The 24,573-nt window shown below is 37.9% G+C and overlaps 1 long non-coding RNA gene across 1 annotated transcript; it reads left to right on the forward strand.

Moving 5' to 3' along the window:
• The first annotated feature begins 17,117 nt into the window (after positions 1 to 17,117).
• LOC124164165 lies at positions 17,118 to 24,258 on the forward strand. The gene is made up of 2 exons (XR_006865974.1): positions 17,118 to 17,948; positions 23,450 to 24,258. It is a non-coding gene; the product is annotated as an uncharacterized LOC124164165 (long non-coding RNA).
• Positions 24,259 to 24,573: the final 315 nt, after the last annotated feature.

Here is a 24,573-nt window from a genome sequence, read left to right on the forward strand (position 1 = left end):
AGGGGATACATGTTGGTACCACGTGACACTGCGGATCGGTGCCGCGGGCTTGCACAAATACGGGTAGCACACAACCACGGTCTTAGAATATGAGGTCTGGACACTCTCCGTTCAGGCATGGTCATTTAATGAAGCCGTTTCCCGTTGAGGCCGGTAGGGGCGCCACCTATCCTGAAGGGCAAGTTTCCTACGTATCTGTATACGATACTTCAGTAATTATGAACTAATTTATGGCAAAAATTAATATAAACACATCGACAGTGGTTACTAGTTAACAAGTTCATATGCACTTAACATCTTATAGCGAAAAATACCTAGAAATCGTTCTCATACGTGAGTATTGATCAAATGGAAGGCGTTGGATTTCAGCTTCGTCTGCCTCCATACCTTTGTAAAATCAGTTACAGCCATAACGAAAGATTGTCAGCAGTTAAAACCTTATGTAGTGAGGAAAGGTATTTTTAAGGAAATAATTATTTATAGCTCTCTTGTGGTAAACGTTAATATAAGTTGTCATAGAAGCTACGTACGCACCATTGCCTCTGAGCCCATCGGCATGTTTCCACGGCCTTATAAGAATATACTAGATGTTATTCCTTGCTTTCAAACCCTATTAACAAATATAATATCAGAAACGCAAACGGCTTCTTACCAAGGCCGAAGTGAAATACTTCTTATGAAGTGACGTATGTTAAGCCGATGTCCCACGGTCAAATTTGCGTCAAAATATTTTGATCAAAATTTTTGTCCAAAAATTTTGATGCAAATATTTTGATACAACTGGACTGGGGGTGTCCCACGATGCATCTCATTTTGATCAAAAACAAACGAAAGACGATATTTATGTAAACAACTAGGAAACTTGTGGAGGTGGAGGATTCTTTCTTTTTAAGCAGGCGAAATTGTTTGAACAGGCCTCTTGAACATTAAAGATGCGAAAAAAAGAAAACAGAAGGAATGCTGAACTTGGCCTTGGCTGGAAAAGGGGTATGAAAGCGTTGGAATAAGCATGCTAAACATGTTGGATAAGGAGTTGGTCGCCGATGTTCCCGTTTACTATCGATAATAATTGACGACAAGTCAGGATATTTTCATGTCCCTTATCAGCAAGGTTGAGGGCAGAATAAAACGCCAGGATACAAACGTGAGGCAGTTTATTCCCGCGAGGAAAATGTTATTAATAAATGATGGACATTGTGGTTGAGGAGATGTTATGAATAGTGCTGTAAGCGTGCATTTAAATCACATTTTTCTCTCCTAATTGTTGTATCCAGGGTGGTAGCCCTGTCCCAAGGATAAGACATGTGAGGACGGGGCACGCCCGGCAGTTGTTGGCGGGACTACGCCATGCGTTGTATCGTGCATAGCCCAGAATTAAAAGTTTATTTCCTAATGGACTCTTGTGTTTTCCTGCAATAGAACAATTTGGCGACGAGGATGGGATATTTGGAGTCCGATACTGTCGTGGGTTATGTGTCGTGTGGTTGAGGCTTTACGTGAGTTTCGGGGAAAAAAAAACTGATCGGTCGACCGCGCCTGTGGTACGTGCCATTCTGTATCTTCACGGACCTATTGCCTAAATATGAGTATAGGAGTTTTTGATCAAAGTGTTGAGAGCATCTCGACCTACCTTCTGCGCCTAAACAGCTATATGAGGACATTACGTCCTCCTGTTGAGGATCTCGGCAAGAAGGATTTCTTAATTGGTCACATAGGAGGGGCAGCATTGGAGAAGCTAGCTGTGAATCTTCACCCTCTCACACCGGACCAGCTGACTTACGAACAATTAGTGGAGGAGCTTAAGACCATATTTACACCGGTGCGCTTCTTTCGTGCTGAGAGGCTGATCTTTCAACGTCGTGTTCGTGAACCCAATGAAAGTTTTTCGGAGTATGCCCTGGCGTTAAAGAAGTTGGCTGCCACCTGTGATTTTGGGAACAGTATGGAAGATAGATTAATTGACCAATTTCTGTATGGTCTTAATAGTGAAGAAATAACCACTAAATTGGCTGGCGAAAATGTTCCTTTTAAGAGATTCGTGGCCAAAGCGTGCTATATGGAAGGATCTGCGGAATACGCCAAAAGCACTGGGGATAGTCCTGCCTCAGTTTCGGTAATTAATAAGAGATCTCAACCTCACTGTAAGCCATTATCACCAAAGAACATTGTGAAATGTTTTAATTGTGGAGGGCCTCACTATGCTAACTCATGTGACAAGCCTTTGAAGTGTACCCATTGTGGCAAGGACGGGCATTCAGTGAAATTCTGCCGTCAAAAGAGTAAAGATAAGTTCAAAATGAAAAAGATGGTAAAATCCGTGCTAGAACAGACACCAGAGGAATCTAGTGACGAAGACTGCCACAGGCATGTGGGGTTGTTGCAGTTGCATCAAGTGCAGGGAACCCAACGAAATCGGCGCACGTTGACTGTTCAGATTAATGGTGCACCTGTAACTATGCAAATAGATTCGGCCGCAGATGCATCCTGTGTAGGAGAAGATATTTATAAGAAACATTTAAGCCACTTGAAGTTGACGCCCACCTCTATGTTATACAATTGTTCCAGTGCCCCCTTATCATTACTCGGCGAATGTCAGGTTAATGTTATGTTTGAAGGAATTGAATATGTGTTACCTCTGGTTGTGCACAAAGGGAAGTTTCATTGCTTGATGGGTCTTCCGTGGCTAGAAGTGCTTCCTATAAATTGGTACAGTCTTTTCCCAAAGAAAGCTGTAAATGTGGTTGCCAATGGTAAAACTGTGTTAGAGGATCTTAAGAAAGAGTTCCCTTCTGTATTCTCTGGAAAGCCTGGGCTAATCAAGGGTTATGTCGCCCAGATTGTATTGAAACCAGATTCTGTACCAGTTTTTGTATCTCATAGACAAGTGCCTATTCCATTGCGAGACAAGGTAAGAAAAGAGTTGGAAAAAATGGTTGAACAAGGGATTTTGGAGCCCACGACCAACACACAGTGGGGTACTCCAATTGTAGTGGTCCCGAAATCCAATGGCGAGGTGAGAATCTGTGGGGATTACAGTTGTTCAGTAAACCGTTGTCTGAGTATGGATCATTACCCACTACCACTGATAGACGATTTGTCTTTACTAAAAGGTGAGTGTTTCTGTAAAATTGATCTTTCTCAGGCATATCTACAGTTAGCCGTTGGTAAAGAATCACAATCTATATTAACTTTGAGCACCCATGTAGGTTGTTTTAAAGTAAAGAGAATGCTGTATGGGATAGCTTCTGCGCCCGCTATTTTCCAGCAAACCGTTGAAAAAATCTTACAGGGTATTCCTAACTTATTTGTGTATCTTGATGATATTCTTATTTATGCTGAAAATTGGTGTGACTGTTCCTCTGTTTTAAAACAGGTATTAGGGCGATTGGCCCAACATAACATTGTCATTAACGTACCTAAGTGTGAATTTTTTGTTAACAGAGTCATATTTTTAGGTCATGTGCTAGATTCTCATGGGTTACATGTTGAAGAATCTAAGGTTAAGGCTATTGTGAATATGGGTGCGCCTTCAAATGTGTCTGAGTTGAGTAGTTTCCTAGGAGCTGTCAAATTCTATTATAAATTCCTCCCAGATGCATCTACTTTTATGGAACCCTTAAATAAACTATTGAAGAAAGATTTCCCTTGGTCTTGGGGTAAAGAACAAAAGGAAGCCTTTGCAAAATGTAAGACAGCCCTTAGTAGTAGCCAGGTACTTATTCCTTATTCCCTTAAGTTACCTATTAGACTAACTTGTGATGCCTCTCAAGTTGGGGCTGGGGCAGTTCTATCTCACATTCTCCCTTCAGGGGAAGAGCGCCCAGTGGGCTTTGCCTCAAAAACTTTTACCTCCACCGAACGCAATTATGCTCAAGTGGAGAGAGAGGCTGCAGCAGTAATTTTTGGTGTCACCCATTTTAACAAATTTCTTTGGGGGAGAGAATTTGAACTGGTTACTGACCACAGTTCTCTCACAATAATTTTTGGGTCAAAGACTGGTGTCAAGCCCCTCGCTGCTGCACGTCTTCAGCGTTGGGCAGTATTACTGCATGGCTACAGATTTAAGATTGTGTATAAAAAAGGGATAAATATCCCTCATGCTGATGTTTTAAGCAGACTTCCATTGGCAGATGATACACCAGTGGAGTCTCCTGAAAATGTAATATGTTTAGTTAAGACATTAGGTGTACCTTTGAATGCCCAGTCGATTGTGCTAGCCACAGAAAAAGATCCTGATTTATTAAAAGTACGGATGTACATCCAGCATGGCTGGCCCTCTAAATGTGATGATCTGCGGTTACAACCTTACTTTAAGAGACAGTTAGAACTCTCTATTAATAACCAGTGTGTCACCTATGGTTCGAAAGTTTGTATCCCAAAAGCTCTACAACGTGATGTCTTAAATTTGTTGCATGATCAACACCCAGGAATGAGTAAAATGAAAGCACTTGCTCGTGGTTATGTCTATTGGCCCACTCTTGACCAGGACATTGAAATTATGGTAGCTTCTTGTGAGCCATGTCAACAGGTCCAAAACTCACTTCCTCAAATACCATTTTCTCCTTGGGCATGGCCAAAATCTAAGTGGGAGAGAGTTCATGCCGACTTTTGTTATGTAGAAAATAAGACATTGCTTATTGTGGTAGATGCTTATTCTAAGTGGCCGATTGTTGCAATTATGAAGGAAACAAGTTCTTCTGCAGTAATTGAAAAACTTGAGTCCATGACAGCTGCATATGGGTTGTTTAAAGTGTTTGTCTCCGATAATGGCCCACCTTTTCAGTCCCAAGAAATTAGTGAGTTTCTTACTAGTATGGGTGCCAAACATCTGTTTTCTCCCCCATACTTACCAAGAGCAAATGGTCAGGCAGAGAAAACTGTGCAGCATGTAAAACAGGCTCTAAAGAAATCGGTGCTTGATAAATCATGTGAAGTATTGTCCTTGCAGCGTAGGATTAACAAATTCCTAATGGCTTATCGTACGACGCCACACACTGTAACTAAGATAGAACCTGCAGAGTTATTCCTGGGGAGGAAGCTTAGAACAAAGTTGTCCCTATTAAATCCAATGAGCATTGTGGAAGACCGGGTGACTTCCTGTAATGAGAAGGTGGCCTCCAAACATAGCACTAAATTACCGGAATTGAAAGAGGGTGATACGGTGTGGACACAGGGTGTTAAACACAATGTAAAACAATGGAAACCTGCGACAATAGTAAAGCAAGTGAGTGCCAAGTCCTTTGATGTCTTGTGTGATGGGAAACTAAAAAAAAATGTCTCCCTTCAATTCCTTCGTCCAAGAATTGTGTCCTGTGAAGATAAGAGAAATGAGTTTACCCCACCTGCTAATGTCAATACCGAGGAGGTTGCTAAAATCCCACTTCCCCAAAATGATATTTCCGAGTCAGACAGTCCAGGATCTGCTACCCATGAGAATACTCATGAACCCTTGCCTAGAAGCCCTGTATTGGCTAAGCCTTGTTCTACTCCCTTGAGTCGCCCATCACGAAAAAGGCAGCCACCAAAATATTTGAATGATTTTCTTATGTAATGTATCTTATGTTTCATGTATTTAATTTTCATGTTTGTAAAGGGTTATTTTAGTGGAGGGGAGTTGTTGTATCCAGGGTGGTAGCCCTGTCCCAAGGATAAGACATGTGAGGACGGGGCACGCCCGGCAGTTGTTGGCGGGACTACGCCATGCGTTGTATCGTGCATAGCCCAGAATTAAAAGTTTATTTCCTAATGGACTCTTGTGTTTTCCTGCAATAGAACACTAATCTTGCAGTTTCTAAAATAAGGTCCTTATCCTATAATCATAGTAATAGAAACGGGCAGCTGTAGTGTTTCACAGGTACAATCGTCAGTTCATTTTAGTCATTTCTCCAGCTGCTCGCTCGCATTGTATGCCTTCCATAAAGCGTAAAATTCGGCCTCGATACCTTAAGTAAATCTTTTATTATTTCCAAAACATCCCTCCTGGTATTGCGATTCTAAAGATTGCTTCCTTTCTATTTAAGATCAACTGATTATTACGGATTTCCTAGTTGAGAGCTTCCATCGCCTATCACTGAGACAAATATTTGCTCATATTTACCTTTAGGGCCACACCAGGCGATGAAATAGACGATCACGAACGTATATATATATTTAAAATAATGTTTTGTGAATTCACTTCGTGGTATGGTGATATTATAAATTTAAAACTAAACCTTTTAGTATTCCATACTATACTAATGAAAAAACTCAACCGGTTTCGATCTTTTCAGGTCCTTATCTAGAGGTTTACGATTAAGATAACGACCTGAAAAAGTGGAAACCGGTTGGGTTTTTAATGCATACTGTGTGGAATACAACAAAGTTTATTTTTGTGTCCATAATATACATAATTATTAATTAAAATACTCATGCAGACGATAAATAAGCTTAACGTATTTGGCCTGTGTGTCAGCGCTTGGCGATGCTTTTTTGTCAGAGGCCCTGTGATTGGTTGGTTTCATCCAATTGGATGAAAATTTAGAACCTGTCCTATCCATTTGTACAAATCGGTGATTTGTACAAACCGTAGCCTCCGTTATTCATAAGGCCGTCCAACGTGAGCCTAAAACGGCCAGAATGAGCATGTCTGGAGTTAGTTCCAATTTTCGCCGCTGGCGCTGTTTTGAGAACAAAATTCGTATGGGAATGAATGGCGAACATTTGAAACAGACGCGATTTTTGTCAAAATTAGTTCTCTTTTCGTGATTATGCTAACATTTACCATATTTATTTAATTTTGGCCTTTATTTTTTGGTATTTTTCACGGAATAATGTTTTCAAAATTATGGGTATTTCCGACAAAGTGATATTTTTTTAAACGCAGGTGCTGTTACTTCTTCCATGTTACAGTGTCCGTTTCATTTTAGCATAATTGTCCAGAAGTGGCCTAAAAATTTTTTGTAATATTATACGAAGCAATACCGGGTTTGTGCATTGTTTACAAGCAAATTCCTTCAGAAATCTTGGTAAAATGAATGTCAGTAATTGCTCTTCAAGTAGCTGGCGTTGCAGAAAGAGTACTGCCCGAATATAAAATTTTGCTGTCAAGTTTGCGCACTGCTTACACTGAGAAATATGGAAAGTTTTTGCTAGGATAACAATCTATCTATGATCTATTCAAATGATTCACTAATAACAGTGAGGGAGCACTTTTTTGACATGCGGCGAGAGGTTCCAGACACCCTATACATTCAGTTCTCTCCTCTGCGATTCGGACTAGGTAACCCGCCACGAAAGCTACTGCAGCTTCTCTCATATATATTTCAAATATATAAGCGATGGTCACTTGGGGAAATTTGTTAATAATAATTAATTAACTATCAAATAATTAATCAGTCGACAAACACTTTTTCAGTAACCTTACCTGGACTAGGTCTACTTAATATCTCGAGAAGATCTTCCGGTTGCGTTGCAGGAGTTTCATGGCCCTTAGAAATGTCATTGAGTTTCCTGATAAGCAACAGTGATTTGCAATCTTCAGAGTCATTTACTCTATCGCAGAGAGGTAAAAAGTTTTGAAATTCAAGTTCTTGACATGTTTTCACTGTTTTCCTGCTGTCGGTAGAGTAACTTGACGAAGTCACTGGAAACGTTTACTCCGTCATGTCAGTCTACGGTCAAGAAACTGATTTCTCATGTTCTCAAGGGTGTGACTAGAATCGTAGCTAAGGAATAGAGGCCGAAATGGGGTCACAAGGCGCAATGGAATACTGTCTTCTGAATGAACGTTGGCCATCTGTGAAAATTCCCACAAAAAATATAATTTAACTAGTTTAATAGAGGAACACGTTTTGCTCAATTCCACCCAGTTTTCTTACAATTTTACGCTGTTTCTTGCGGAAAAAATGACGTGATACTTGCCAGGACCCCCCTCCCCTCCACGTGAGATTGGGTGAGAATCGGTTCGACCCCCTTGCCCCTGAACGATTCACGCAATCAACCTGCTGCGTGAACGGCGGTGATATATCCATGAATTTCCCATGAGAAAATATTCCCCTGAACCGGGAATCGAGGCTGTGATCTTGGATTTCCAGGCCACTGAGCAGACTTTCTTTGATTCCCATGGAAATTGTTCCGAGGCTCATGGTACAAGATGAGAGTGGCGGATCCATGGGGAGGGGAGATGCTTAGGAGTCGTAACATACGCTATAGATAAAAATTGAAATTTTCATATGTCACTACTTTGACGTAAAGCAGATAGCAAAATTTTCCGGCAAATTTACCAACTATAACGAGTCAAAATACAAATTATTTTTAACCTTATAGGGCCTATTTTAACGCTTTGGCATTGGTAAAACGATCTACTACGCCTGCATAATATAGTGTCTTTTTTATCAATGAATTAGTCTAAAACAGCCGTTTTTGAGTCTGGAAAATCCTAACTTTCAAAATCCCCGAACCCTGGAGCTAGGGCGTTGCAGGGGGGCGTGTGCCTCTGGCGAAGATTTAGAGAGGGGAGCAGAAAATTTTGAAACATTTATTAGAAAAGTTATTTAACTTTCATAATTAAATTAGTTAGGCAAAATAATTAAAAATCATTTAAACTAATATTAATAAAAGTTCTTCACAGCATACATACGGCGAGTAATTTCAACTAACGCACAATAAAAAAAATGGATTACAGAGGTATTATATTTTAGGGGTGGAAGAGAGAAGGGGATCACGGGAGGGTTAGTGGCAAACTGATCGTTGCACCCCCTGAAAAAAGTCCTAGTTATTGCCCCTTCACGACCGGTTAAGAGTCTCAACCCTGCCCTAAAGACGCGCATGGCGGTATGACCGCAGTTCGATTCCCGGTTCAGGAGATTTTTTTCTCATGGCAATTCTTGTATATTTGGTAAGTTTTGGTTAGTGAGTAATCATTTCCATCGAAAAATATTTTGCAATAGGGTCCAAAACCAATCGCCTTAGGACTAATTTTCTCGAGACCTCCTTAAAATAAATATCCTCGCTTTTTCTCATTCTTCATTATTTTCCCCTGCCAAACACCCTAAAGGTGGCTTGCTGGGTATTATGTAGATTTACAAGTATTAGAAAGAATTTAGAGCCTCTCTTAAGATAAAAATAACGTAATTTCATCATTTCCGTTGCTATTTCCCGTAAGATCTCATGTAATTCATGTTCTCAAAAGAGCGCCTCTACCGGCCGAAGACTCAACTACGTGCGCTGTCCCAGCCTTTTCCCGACGTTGGACGGCCTTGTATATAACGTAGGCTACGGTACAAACGATAGGACCAAAAGCCAGTTGGACAAAATTTTGACCGTGGGACAGGGTGCGCGTCAGTTGCATCAAATTTTGATCAAAATATTTTGACGCAAATTTGACCGTGGGACATCGGCTTTAATGTTTTTAATCTCCTGAGTCTCGATCAAGTGATAATAATAATGGCAGGGCACAGCAAACCTAAAAAAATGATTCTATCCTAGGGACGTTTTGCGGGTATAGAATAGGCGGCATATTTAATCGTTGAACAGGGTGAATAATTTCCGGAAGTACCATTATTACCGTTAAAGGCTATTTTATAACGATGCTTGCCTAATCACCAAAGGAATAATTTGAGATTTAGGGTGCGATTCATAGACGGCACTTTAGGCTAAAGTATACTTTAGCCGGGCTAAAGTCTGCTTTTTCCGTTTCATAAACGCCACTTTAGAGGAAAAATGGCCGAATCGTCACTTTACCGTAAAGTGCCCAACCGGAGCTCACTTTAGGGCTAAAGTGTCCTTTACGGATGAATAAATATGGCTGCACCGGCTGTTATTGAAGTTGAAATATGAAGATATTTGGGTTACGGAAATGAATATGAACTAATTTTTTGGTGAGAACACAGCAGCAAACTGGCGCGTTTCAAGAAATAACCAGACAAGTAATATATGTCTTTTCCCTGAATATACATCGAGTCGGTATTGATGGAGATGACCCAATTCTTATATTTTGAAGTTTAACTCTATCGGTCGTGTGATAATTACAGTAAGTGGTTGAACAGGTTGGCATAATTTATGTTGATTTTATATACAAGTTAATTGTTAAGTTCTTAGGTTATTTATACGTTCATATTCTAGAATTTTCCTTAAAGATACTTGAATATGATAGCAAAATTTTGTTTATACATTGGCGTCAATAGCCTTCGTAAACAAAGACTTGATTTTCATATCGTTTGGCCAGCCAAATACTAGTTTCTACACCTTGTATTGCATTTTAAGCGTTTTCATTCAATATTTGCTTAATGTACTCTTTCCGTATGCCTCCATATCACGCTTAACATGTTTCTGTGATTGTGAAACTAGAGTCGAGTTTCTGTTTCGTTTTTCGACTATGCATTTGCATGTTTACAATGATGATATAAGATCTCGTCATGAAAGGCAGCAATAAAAAGTAAAACGTACTTTCCTTCATAGCCATATTATCAGCAGCAAAGCAATGTTTCCTCGAGGATGTAGGATTGTTATGAAATGTTATTTACACAGCATCACAGACATTTTCTACTGCAAAATTCGTGAATGGATACTCTGGTTAGGTATTCACATATGTCGAGGCATCTTTTAAAGTAGACAAAGAGATATTTATTGATATAAGTCCATTCTCACATTCAACATGTTTCATTGCGTGGCCATTCATTCATTGGTTTTGATGATATAGATATTCTTGACTGTACATTCTCGTCCATTTCTCTAGAATATATAACCCCTTAGGTCAACATTCCAAGAATTAAAATATTGGTAAGCACAAAAGAATTCAACAAACACCCATGCCTCATTCAAAATATGCGTCCAACTGAGACAACCACTAGTTTCAAGTTAACGCGAGAGAACATGATACTAATATATCAGGTAGGTCGTTCCCGAGGACGAAAATGAGACCGTTCTGCGCATGACGTCATGTGGAGAGCAGTTAGTGGCGGAGCATTTGAAAGTAACTCAAGATTACGAAGACTACTTTCGCTCCGCATTCGAGATTTGCTTGGCAAATCTTTCTCTCCCACGAGCAAAATTAACCTGAGAGAATCTTGAAAAGCCATTTACACGGGGCAAATAATCGCACTATCTGACGTGTGTACGAAGTCGCAGTCAAAATTGTGTTGTTTAAAGCGGTGAATTTTTAAGGCCTGGTTACTCGGTACATTAACACGTACAAGTTAATGTCTGTTTACGTGAATGATTTTTGTGGACCGGAACGGTACATGTACGAATGCATAAACCAAATTAGAACAGGTTCTATTTTCTATGCATGCATTCGCACAAGCTGGGTGGTTACACGGTGCATTTTCGTGTCCATTCACGCGTTCATACATTTAGACATTAACCCGAACGTGTCAATGTATCGTGTAACCAGGCCTTTAAAACTAATGCGAGAATGCTTAATGCATTCAAGCAATTGCATGCCATAATGAGAAATTACAGATCCAACCTGCGCAATTACGTCCCCCGTTCAAAACGACCTTAAGTCATGACGTTTCGCATAAATACTATAAACCCTATGGCGGTTTGGGTGAAATGAAGCTGGGAAGAACAAAAGATATACCAACTCGTACGGAATCACCTCAGAGAAACTTCCTATTTCGAGACATGGGCGTACCCAGCGATTCCCCCCCCCCCCCACCCCATAAAAGCAAAAATCGCAAATTTCTTTGAGGAAAATAATATTTTTTCAAGCAAATAATTTGAAAAACCAATAAGGAGCTGTTACAGTTTCCGTAAATGTTGATTTCATTCTCCAGTTCCATGCTTAAATCTTACCTAAAACTTGAGCAACCATGGCTTTTAAGCATCTGCAGGGGGGACGTGCCCCCATACCTCCCTGAATCCACCTATGATCGAAGCAGCATCTTCCTTATCAAACCCACCCAAGTATTTGCTGTATTCATTCACTGTTTGGGGCACTTACCTTAATTTTCTCAATCCTGTAGTCTGCTCATCTGAAATATCTCATCATCATGATATATGGGGAGGAAATGATGTTTTAAATTTCTTTAAGTCACTTGGGAAAGTCAGCCTATTTAGAGACTTTACACCTGATATAATAAATAGAGGTAATAATATAGGTTACACTCAGGTAGTGGCATAACTATGGGGGTGGGGATGAGGGGATATATTCCCCCCCCCCCCCGAAGCCTCAGAGAAATTAAAAAATTGTTTGAGAATCTTTTCTGGATTTGATATATTATAACTGCATCTGCTAAAAGATAAATTTTAAGTGCCAAAATGATGTAAAATGCATTTTCAGGCATGTAATTTTTCAAAAATTTTCCTGAAATCACCGTTTCCTGGGTCCACATTCCAAGAATTAAAATATTGGTAAGCACAAAAGAATTCAACAAACACCCATGCCTCATTCAAAATATGCGTCCAACTGAGACAACCACTAGTTTCAAGTTAACGCGAGAGAATTTCACTATTTCACCCACCTTCAATGAACGTACACCATCAAACTTCGACTAACATGTAGTCCAAACAACCGTATGCAGTTAATCATAGAAAATTATCATAAATGACGTGAAAATATCAGCATTTGAATATTTACTTCGCTGGGAACATCGAAGGGCATTACCAATACACGAAGCTAATTAAAAGTGAGCTTTTATTCAGCCAACTCAGTCATTAACGTACAAAAAAGCTAGTGGTGAAAAGCTTTCAATGACGCAGTATTCATTTACATTTGCACATAATATGAGAAAACGAGAAAATACAGCTTAATAAATCTTAGCAAAATACAACACGAAAACCCAGTCGCCAGAAACATGTAAACAAGTACGCATTTAATATCGTGTGTCATCTTTTTCTTCACTTTTTCGCAGCGTTCATTGCCAACACTCAAAAATTTGAATCGTTCCGAACGGAGGCTTGGTATACATGTGGACGTACTATCATTTGCAAAAGTCTTGCAACAAATCGAGCGGCGCCACTTTCGCTCCACAAAGATTGTGCCCGGAAATTGTATGGTTTTCGGGTGTATGCAACAATCCAATACTAGTCTTCATGGTTCAATGCATGGAGAACGGGTCATTGGGTGGTTGAGGTATTTTGTCATCCTTTTCAGTCTCAGGATTTGACCGCTTCCATTTAAGTGAAATTAATGTTCATGATATTCCCCCAAACACATTGTAGCAACTAATGCAGTAGTAAAGATCGAAGGTAATTCATCGGAGAGATTTTAAAAAGTTGGTAGCTTGGCTCTTTTTGAGTGATCTCAGCTCTTTTCAGAGAGCTGGAAATCACGAGTCGTTCACTGTGAACATGGTAGACTTTTGTTTACATCTATCGACTCGGGTTGATGTTTTAATACAATATATACGACATATGATACGAGGCAGCTTTGAAATTCCCAGTGTTTCATCATATAAATATCTGAGCAAACACGTAAAATATGAATTAGTTAAGCTGATCGGCATTAATCGTTGCGTAAGTAATAACAGAGTTCTCCGACGTCCGTCAATCGGTAAAGATGTATTCCTTTCCACTTATTCAAAGTATGACGAGGAAAACTTAATTCCAGCTAAAAGTCCCATTTTTAATGATTGTCGGATTTCAACAGGTATTGTTTGATAATATGTTCTACTGCTGAATTAGTGTGAATGCGAATAATAACTCTAAGCTGCTATGTCGTTGATGATTAAGTTATCTTATTTAGATGCAATCATTTACATATACACTGATGAATCCGGGATTATGTAGGATACTTACTTACCATTATTAATTGAATTATCTACTTGCATTAAGTAGGTTACGTTGTATTAGGAAATGTGTTTGTTGGCCATACGTTTTATGTTTAAGGCATCAGTGGAACTGCAGCTCATTTCATAAAACCTTTCAAGTCGAGTAAGAAGGACGTAAGCAAATCCTAACAGAATTTCTGTTTGTAATGAATGTATACGCTTGCTTCATTAGAAATACAAGTACCGATTTTGAAACATAATAACAAATAATAATAACTTATAAAGACGACACCATACCGAAGTCGCAGGCGACAACATCATTATATTCCTATTGTATATACTAACCAGCCGAAACATAGAGTATGCGAAAGCCTCCGTGCTCAAGTTATAATCATATAAACGAATAAAAGACTAATATACCGAGAAAGTGATTATTTTGATCAAATTCGTTCAAGTGAGAAGCCGTAGGAGAAACACATGAAGCAGCTCAGTGTTACAATAACAACAAATACTCAAAATTGCGATCTAGCGACCTTGAGATAGAAATAGCTCAGTGGATAACGAGTCGGGCTGGTAATAGGAGGATTCCGCGTTCAAGTCTTTCTCGAGGCCGAAATTTTTTTCCTCCGCACAGCCGTATTTTATTTTAAAGTTTTTTTATTTTTGAAATTTATGTTAAGAGGGTACCAGCTGTTGAATTTGAGCATTTTTTGCAACAATTTCTAATTTAAATGACCGTGCGACGGGAATCATACGTAGTTAGTGCGGTAGGACGAATCAATTGCGTTTTCTTGAAGGAACTCCAATCAGAATCACTGGTGAATGTAATTCCTAGTGCTATATGGTTTCCTTTACAGGTCCGTAACTGCTCAACATTATTAACCTTTGGAATGAGAACTATCGTAATAATCTAAGGTTCCATATACGAAATTTCTTAAATAGATCAATTTTATCTTATTAAAAAGAAAATTATGAATGATATTTTGCAGCGATTATGCTGCCCGCCTATGTTGTATGCTGCCTATTTGTCATCAACTTGTCGCCATTTCCTACCAAGTTAATTTCGCCAGTAAAGTTTTTCAGAACAATTTTACCCTTTTTCGTTTCGTAAATGAGCAGTGACGGAAATTTTTCTTAGAGATAGAAAAAGATATAAATTAAGTGAAGAATTTTACTTTTAAACTTTAGGCTTCAGTATTCTACAATCAGTGTTTTTTTAATCCAGTAATTTTGTTGGAAAGGGACAGAATGTGAGACTAGCTGATCTACTAAGTACAATCCTACGAATTACCTATGTAATGGTAATCCTTAATCGTGCACGCACCACGGCGCTTATTTTTAAATATAGGAAAGGCTTATCTTGAGGTGTTTATCAACTATTTTTCTAGTGCGTATTTTCTTCAAGCAAATTGTGGCATCAACATGTATATATGATAGGGCTACAAATTGGCCCTATTTTCATTATTTTGGAAGTACGTGAGAATCACTTACGGCCTGCAAGTTTTACTCCAGGTAACCTACTTCCTCATCCCTGGCTGGTAAAGTTGGGATAAAGATGTAGGGCAGGACGAGGTGCAGGACCTATTAGCTGACGTAAAGAACTATTTAATGCCAATCAATTATATATGGTGGAGACGACAGAGTCGTGTTTTTTTTCGGAAAATTGTCAGTTAATTTTTTTTCATTTATTAATTCTTCTATATCGAACAAATATTTCAACAACTTAATATAAAGTCTCCTGAACGACGTTGAATCCCTAAAAAAAGGGTTACGAGCGAGTTGATTTCCGTGTTCCTAATGGCGAAATCGTGCCCCCAGCCGTCCTTATGGGGTTTACCATTGGAAGCCAGGCGTCATAGGTAACTCTCACCACTCTTTTAACGGGTAAATATTTTCAATTATCTACTCCAGTCAACTACGGGTACAAAAATAATCTCAAACGCCGCGACGACTTAACAACATCTACGCACGTTTACTCAACTGAACATCGTAATGATTTCCTACGTCTCACTCCCGTGTCACGATGACCCGTTCGTGAGTCGTTCCCGAGCTACCATGAAGATTCATACATAGATAGTGATCATTCAATCTTAATGGTGGCCAGAAATCGACAATGGAGCGAAAGTGGCGCCGCTCGATTTGTTGCAAGACTTTTGCAAATGATAGTACCATGGCCCTTGTATACTGGTTACTAATCTTCCAAGAGGTTCTCATTGAAATCGGTAGGGGGCGCTGTTGCCTCAATCTTCCGACACCAAATAGTTCCTCTGTTGAACGAGTGGTAGCGCGAGGGTGCCCAGGGTTTCTAGTGGTAGGAAAATTAACATGGCGAGTATAGGCGAAACGCTGACTTGTGGTGTTTTTTTCCATTTTTTCAGTGGTAAGGAGGCCTTCTGGAGGTTTCATTTTTTGACAGTACGAAACTGAGTGTAGTGGCTAGAAAGTGGTGCTATTAGCTCAGAAAAGTCAGCGATGGTTCAGGAGTAGTGACTTGAAACAAATCCCGTGCCCTCGCTCGTAGTGGGATCCCGTTTACTTACCTGTGAACACCATGGCTTACGACAAGGGATCGTTTTTGTGCGTGGTTTTAAGTGGGTATATAATGCTAAGAAGAAATAAAATTCCAAACTGGGCATTATAAACTCCCATTTGTGGAAGGCGGCGGTAAGTACTCTGAATGTTTACATGTTGCATTTTTGAATAAGTTGTTTCTTGTGCATGGTACCTAAGTTATGATAACGGTGAAGGCCCGAAGTGTCACTAATCTTAGCAATTAAGTTTAATAACAATGCAAATGTTTCAACTGCGTGTCCATATTACAGCATTTGTCGGAAATGAAACACCTATCCCGCTCAACATTTTTAGCCGACCTTATTCCAAGATGGCAGAATGTGGTGGACACGTTAATTTTAATTTTGTAAGTAATGTGTGCCGCCTACTGTCCATCGCATGGCACAGTGAGTATTCGCATTTAAATTTGATATTTTTTAAACATTGTTTTGCTCTATCGGAAGTAGAATCAAACTCTTGAAAAGTTATTTTTAAGTTTTTTTATCTGGAATGGACCTGATGTTTTGGTTTGGGTTTCTTGTTTATATACATTACTAGCTGAGAAGCCCTTTGATTTTGAGCAGTTCGGAGATGAGTTAGAGAATTTGCCTAATTCTTTGTGCATTGAAGTTGGCCGTTGTGCGTGAAAATGCTATTGTTTATTTCTCTTCGTCACAAGGTTCATAAGTTTTGTTCATGGTAGCAGAGAGGAGTACTCCTCGATCGTATCCTACTACACACCGCAAATAAGTGTATTTTTTCTCTATCTTGGCCTCTATTTTTAGCGTATATTAGTGCCTTGCAGGGTTAATAGTCTTGAAGAATCTAAATGCATTGCAATTTAAACAACCGATAAATATTCTTTTACGTTATTTTAGCTCGATCGCATAAAAACCACATTTATATGATGATTTTCGTATGACAGACACAGACAAACATTAACTTTTTATGTAGGATTCATAGATAAAGCGTGACAGGTATCTCGCAATGTCGCGCACAAGAATTTCCTTTGGTTGATTTTGCGTTTAACGTAATTAACTTCATTTTTGCTCTGCCATTTCGAAGTGTTCTACGTTCTACTATGATATGATATTTTGGGAATTACAATTAATTATAATCAATGACCGGAACCAATGACTGTTTTACTCGGGAGCTTATAAAGACCAGATGCGTGAATTAACAAATTGAAATAGTTATTTAATAAATGCCTTGCAATAAATTTTCTGGAAATAATTGGATGTCGAGGTTTATCAATTTGATCTGCTTCTACAATTGCTGAGATTTATCGATTCGGTTCAGTGCAAATTATCTGGATAATCAAGAGAAATTGGCCATCTTTCACTGCCAAGTCATAAATGGCCTACTAACTAGCCAGTTGCTGACAAGCCTTACACATCCTGCATGTTTCATGAACAATTTCTGTCTAACCGTGCTACTATTTGAAAATACATGAATGCATATTGATGTTGGATCTGTAAGTGGCTTTGAGAACTAATTATTCTTTATTTTTCCCCAGGATTAACTGATATATAAAACCAGTGAAGCATGAAACTTTGTGAATGTAATTTAATGTGAAGTAATTTTGGGAGATGAAACCTAATAATACTGTCTGGAGGAGTCGAACATTTAGATACAAAGAATGATGTAGACCCTCAGATCCAAATATACTGTATGTCCTCAAGAGAAATACAGCCGCCTTCCAGCAATGTGAGTAAATTTGAAAATATGTAAATGTATATTGATGTCTGATCTGAGCTTGTTCTTTTGAACATTTGTGTCCCGATTTACTCAGAGAAGTAATATGAAAATTTTGCTCTCATATTTATGAATATCACTATTATTGTTTATTAATTTAAGTAAGGTGACATGAGCCCAAGTTTTATTTTATGGATAATTTTTACAACTTCAATGTCCAACATCTGTGTGAGGTTTAGGTAGTTTAGACCATCAAGCATAACATAAAAGTTAGTATATGTACTACCAAGCTTGGGTGATCAATCACCTATTAGAGTATGTATCAACGATGTGTAAGCACACCTTACATCTCGCCATCTTTATTGTTCATCACTCTTACACCAGAACTCTCATTCCCAACTTCTGAGCATGGTGGCAAACCTTAGGACTCAACATCCCTTTTCTCCTTTAAGAGACATTCTTACCCTTACATAAACGTAAAGTCTTGAACAAAAACAAATGCAAATCCTGACACTTACTACACCAATTCACTTATAAACCAAAATAACATTCTTCATTCCAGATAAATCAAAAGTCTTTTTACAAGCTTGGCATATGTTAAATAATCAGCGCATGTTAAATACTGAGTGTTCAGTAAATAAGTAATAAATAAATACTAGTTATTCAGTGATCTACATTTTATAATACTGCAAAGAACTAGATTTATTACATTCTCTCATTGACCTCATCTCTCCTGGAGAGTATCCTGTTTTCCTGTAATTGTTTCCTGCCATCACAGGATTAGGTTGCAAATTCTTTCCTCCATCTACAGTTGAGGACCTCAAATCCGGAAAGCTTGGGACCAAAGGGTTTCTGGATTTCTGGTCTTCATGGTATGTTTTGTTAATTAATTAATTTATAAATATGTTCAGGCTCTTGTGCTTGATATTTGAGATCCCTAAGTGCCCAGGTTGTTAGTGTATGTTTACAGAGTGTGCTAACATCCTACTCGTCCCAGAACAAGGCTCAGAGGCCAGTGCCACGAGGTGTCTAGTCGAAACCCTATGCAGAAGAATTTTCAAACATTTTAGATTTCTGGTTTTTTTTGGGTTTCTGGATTCCGTATTTTTGGTCCTCAACTGTACTATATCCTCCCTTGGTGTTAGCTCATTGTAGTTCTCTTCCTTATTCCCATTCTCTTGTTCCCTCTGAAGATATGGTTTAGCATGAGAAGTATTCCTTCTATGAGGTTTCCCTTGATTATCATAAATCAACTCCGAATTTCCATTAGATTCTATAATGGTCACAGGATCTTGTCTAAAGGGAGTGGATAGTTTGTTTTCCCAAGCTTGTTTCATTAACACCACATCCCCTGGTTCCACAAGACTAGGCTTTGCAAGACAGTTTAAATGAGCATACAATTTACCATCATCTTTCAACATTAACTCCCTGTCTCTAATTATTACAGCTAATATCAGGTTCACCTGCATACATAACTGTAAATCAGGAATTTTTTTACCAAATCTTGCATCCTAAAAACAACGCTGCTGGTGGGCAACCTGTTACCAAGTGGGGAGTGGCTCAATATGAGGATAGGTATATCAGAAGTTCCTCTATCCAACTTATCTTTTATGCACCAGCAATCCTTAATCTTTTCATAATGTTCCTGTTTTGGCATTCTACCGCTCCATTTGCCTGGGGCCAATATGGTGTAGAAAAATGATGGATAATATTTAAATCTTTCAGAAACCTCTGAAATCCTGCATCTTTAAATGGTGGTCCATTATCTGATGAAATAGATTTTAGCAAACCATACCGTGCGAACAAGCCTTTAGACAAATAAGGACTGTGCAAATCTAACACTATCAACAAATTGCCCCCTGATGGTTAGGGGCCAAGGAAATACAAACTTACAATGGTTGACATGGCAATTCAGATCGTACTATTGGTTCTAGTGGGTCACTCCTAGCCACTAACTGACATTCATGGCAGGATCTACACCACTGTTCAACATCTTTTTGCATACTTTTCCTCCAAACCTTGGTTCTTAAAATTTTCTTCATACTAACAACCTCCATATGACCTTTGTGAACTACGACTTGACTTACACTCCTGGAGAACTTTTGGTAATATGTACTATCTACTAACTAAAGTTACCTATTTTCATGGAATGGCCCCTCTAATGGGCCATTCCATGAAAATAGGTAACTTTTGGAAATAAAAATATTTTTTTATATTTAACTTATTGTGTCATGATTGTCTTCTCATAAGGTTATATTATGAGTATTTACTAGGAATTTTAGTCAAATATGTTTAAATATGTAGGTAACCTAGGTTCAAAGTCGTCTCTTCATCAGCTGTTCAAAAATTGCCATTTTCATAGGTTGTGTTGCCATATCAATGCTTGACTAAATGCTATTTTTATGTGTCTTGGTAATTATAATATCAAAATATAGTACAGTATAAGAGTTTCTATCACAAAATTATATTAATTTTGCGATAGTATAATGGTAAAATACAGTGTTTAAAAGTAGATTGTTTCTTTGTCCCGTACGTAACATAAAATATATAAATTTATTTTTTCACAAAGTTTCTTGACAAACAGCTACTCAAAATACAATTTTCTAAACTGGTTTTGTGTCAAACTAAATGGTTATGATGTTGTGAAAAAATAATAAAATTTAAACATACCCTAATGTTCAATTTCTTTCTGTCCCGTATGTAACGTTACGTACGGGACACTTCACAACATAATATGCAATATACATAAAAATGAATTCACTATGTCATATCATTACTAAATTTTGGTAATATTTAATTCTAAAGCATAAAATGAAGCGTTATTTACATTTAGGCCAGAAAAGTCTAGGCCTACAGTAATTTAAATTTAAAATTGTGCTCTGGGCATTCAGGGTTGGGGAGTTTGGCATCAGTTAATAGAAGGGCCAGGTATTAAGTTTATGTCATGAAATGACAAAGTGGCAGAGGAGTAGGTGCTGTGGTTGAAAGTATGCATTGTAGTAAACAGAAGAACAAGTAAAATTTTAGGTGCATAGAGGGCGGGTAGAAAAGGTTAGAAAAAGTAAGGTGAATGAAATGGTAAAACATGACTGTTTAATTCCTGCGTTTCATTTGATTTTGTCACCTCAATAATCTCCAGTTCTTCATGACAAAAAGTGGGGACTTAATTTCTTTTGTCTCAGTGTGTGGTAGATCTCAGATGTGAAATCACTGGGATAGTTGTTCTCGATTAGATGTTTGGTGATACTAGAATTTACAGTCGCCTTTAGCCAACACGTAATACATGTTTCAGTGCGTGAGTGATTATAGCATATGTTATTTTTGTGACCGATTACTAGGAGGGAATCAAGGTCAGAAAATAAACAATGTGGACTACATGAAGTATTTTTATTTAAGTAAGTTTACATAAGCACCACTGAGTAATGCCTGAAACTTTGAAGATAAGAAATTTAATGCTTTTTCAGAATTTAAATGGTGGTGGAAAAACCTTAGGCAACTGCTGTTGCTAGAGTAAACAAAATGCAAAGTAAACTAAATGCAAGTGATCATGATGGGTTCTTAAAAAGAAGTAAGAGGATAAATTAATTAAGAAAAAAGCGGAGAGAAAATATTACCGACAAAGAAAAAGTATGAAAGGGAAAAAATGACAGTGAATAGCAGGCAAACTTAAGCTAAAAAATCAAGCTCACATCAGTTCTCCTGAATGCAATTTTAGAGAACTGACTGAATGTTAAGAGTAGTGAGGATGAAAATGATGCTCTATTCAATCTGCCAAGGATTTTGCATCAGAATCTTCAGTAGTTTGTTCAAAGACAAGTTTTATTGTATTGTTGTTCAATATTTGTTTGTTCAAGGCATATTATGCTGGAGAAGATTATATAAATGATACCATCATCAAAGTAAAGCATTGAGACAATGTTGAAGCAGCACCAGATATCCTTAGCTTTCACGTGATATGCAATACAAATGAAAGTTTTTCAGGAGAGAAACATTTTAAAGATATCAACTTGAATTTAGACCTGTTTGTTAAAGTGAAGACAGAATTCAGAGGTCAGTGGGTTCTAGTGCAATATAATGGCAATTTATTTTGAGGCAAAATCACAGAAATTGTCTCACAGAAGCAACTGTAAGTTACAGTCATGGTACCTAGTGGCACAGCGAGGGGGGGGGGGGAGGTTTTTGGGGCATAATCACCCCCCAAATCTAAATTAGTTAATTGGATTAATATTACTTATAGAAAAGTGTAAGGATTAATAAAATATCCCTCAGAAAGCTGTAAAACTCCCCATTTTGAACCATTTATCTTAAAAAATTTCTGGGGGAGGGTCCCCGTACCTCCTGCTTGCCCTGGCAGGTATTCCATACCCCCCAGATCCCCACTATTAGTCGCCCCTAAAACCTCCTCTAGCCTTAATTCCTAGCTGTGCCCCAGATGGTACCCACCAGTCCCCAGAACATTATAAATGGCCAACGCTGCCCGATTGTATTGTATACAATAGAGAGACAGAGGTGATTAAAGCTATTTCTCCTCCTATAATGTTGAACAAAAAAAGACGATGGAAAATTTAACCGTAAAGATCTTAAATTATGAACTCTGGTATCTTTCTCCTTTTTTTTTAAATAATACCATGGTAAAAAGATTAAAGTAGCTGTATAATTTTTTTTATACCTTAATTGTATTATAATTAAGCTAAGCAAATACAAGTTAATTGATCAAGAAAGTAATGCTTATAAACATATGATCTTCTTATATTGTAATTGGCTTAACAACCTTTTCTGATAAATGTGTTTTTGACCATGTTAACTCTGCCTGCTTTCAATAACTTTTAGCCTGAAGTGTACAATGTCCCGTACGTAACAAAAGGTGAAAAAATTGTAACTTAGTTGAAAAAAATTTCTTAATAATGTTAAGTATATGTACTTGAAGCATACTTTTTAAGTTATATGAAAAAAATACCACAGCATTATGAAAATTCTAATTGAGCTGAAATATCATTTTTCATAAAATGAGCCAAACAAGTGGTTGACTCAGCTTGTCCCGTACGTAACAGGCACTTATTTTATCTTGCAACAGTTACAACAAAGTGCTAAAGCCAAAACTGTAGCTTGAAAAATAGCTTAGGTCTACACCTAACAATTTATAGCTGTTTCAATGAAACACAAAAATGAATTTTACATTTTGACTTTTAGGAATTCATGGATGGCTATTTAATTATTTAAAATCATTAAGAAATCATTACTTTAAATGCCAAATTTGTGAACTAATTTTGTTTATTGATCATTATCTAATTGTAAGCCTGAATATTTATTTTTTTCCTATTCTTATTCAGTTTATTCAATAATTTACTCTCACTCACATTACTAATATTTGTGTTCTTTGTGACTTAATATGTTTTAAATGCCTTGGTCTAATTTCTTAAATTTTGGACATTTTTTATTTTAAATTTCTTATCATGGTTTTTTTATTAGCCCTTATACTTGTACTAATCCTTTTTTTTTATTTGTTCTATCAGCTAATATGATGTCTGTGAAACTCCTTGAAGGCTGTTCCTTAAGATGATTCATCAGTGGACTTCAATATTCAAGACATATGGTGGCTGTTTCCTACTAGAATTCAAATGAAGAACTTACAGTCAGCTTTTATTTAATCCGTTTTCAGGAGAATAATTGATGCTTTTTATGGCTGTCTGTTTCATGACATTATAGAGAGATGTTGTTTGATGAATTGATGTGGAAATTTACTTCCTTTTGATAGAATGTATACCTGAAAATGTTTGCTTATCAATTTTTCTCGGAAATAAATGTTGGTAAGCTTCAAAAGGTGTTTTTTTCCTGATAGAGGTAATCCTAGTGATTATTTCCAAAAGGTAAGAGAGAACTTTTTACTCTCTCAGATTTTTCCTAACACTGGAGAGTAGTGCATTGAAATGGTCTTGTATATTTTACAGCCGCTCTATATTTCTAATTCAATAAATGTTATAGGGTGCACTTCTAAAGAGACATTAAATAGTGTAGGTTAATAATTAACTATATTTCCTTTGTGATCTGGATATTGTGTCATTAATTTAGAGTAATGAGAAATTGATTAAGTACTGTCTTTAGGCCTCTGCACATTTTTTTCCAGCGACTGTGCTGTGACTGAGTACATGCCCAAGGAGGTTTCTTCGGAGGCTTCTCGTAAGGTCTTTTTCATGGCTGTTTGTATCTCTTCTATGGATGAAGAATGGGTTCATTTCAGGGCTGCCTTAATCCTAACTTGCACAAAAATATCTGATGGGGTGACCTCCGGACTACAGGTGAGGCAGCATACGAATCTGGTGTTTGGCCAGGAACCAGGGTGTGGATTCGTAGCATGTTGTGGCAAGGAGCCCTTCAATAGGTGGAAGAGGGGACTTCATAGTCTCAACCTCGCCTGAATAAAGGCATATTGTTATTATTGTAAAGGCTTTTAACTCCCTCAAAACTTGTGAGTAGGGCAGAACAGAGTCGCTAGAAGCCTCACAACTTATTTCGTTTCCTAAAGATATTTAGCATAAAACTTAAACTTTGCTCGACTGTTGATTCCATTTTTTTCCTTGACAAGGTCGGTCATAACTTACGTCCTTCCATAGCTTAGAAAGCGATCAGATTGGTCTTG

The sequence above is a fragment of the Ischnura elegans genome, chromosome 8 (assembly GCF_921293095.1).
Source record: "Ischnura elegans chromosome 8, ioIscEleg1.1, whole genome shotgun sequence".
In the NCBI taxonomy this organism is placed as follows: Eukaryota; Metazoa; Arthropoda; class Insecta; order Odonata; family Coenagrionidae; genus Ischnura; species Ischnura elegans.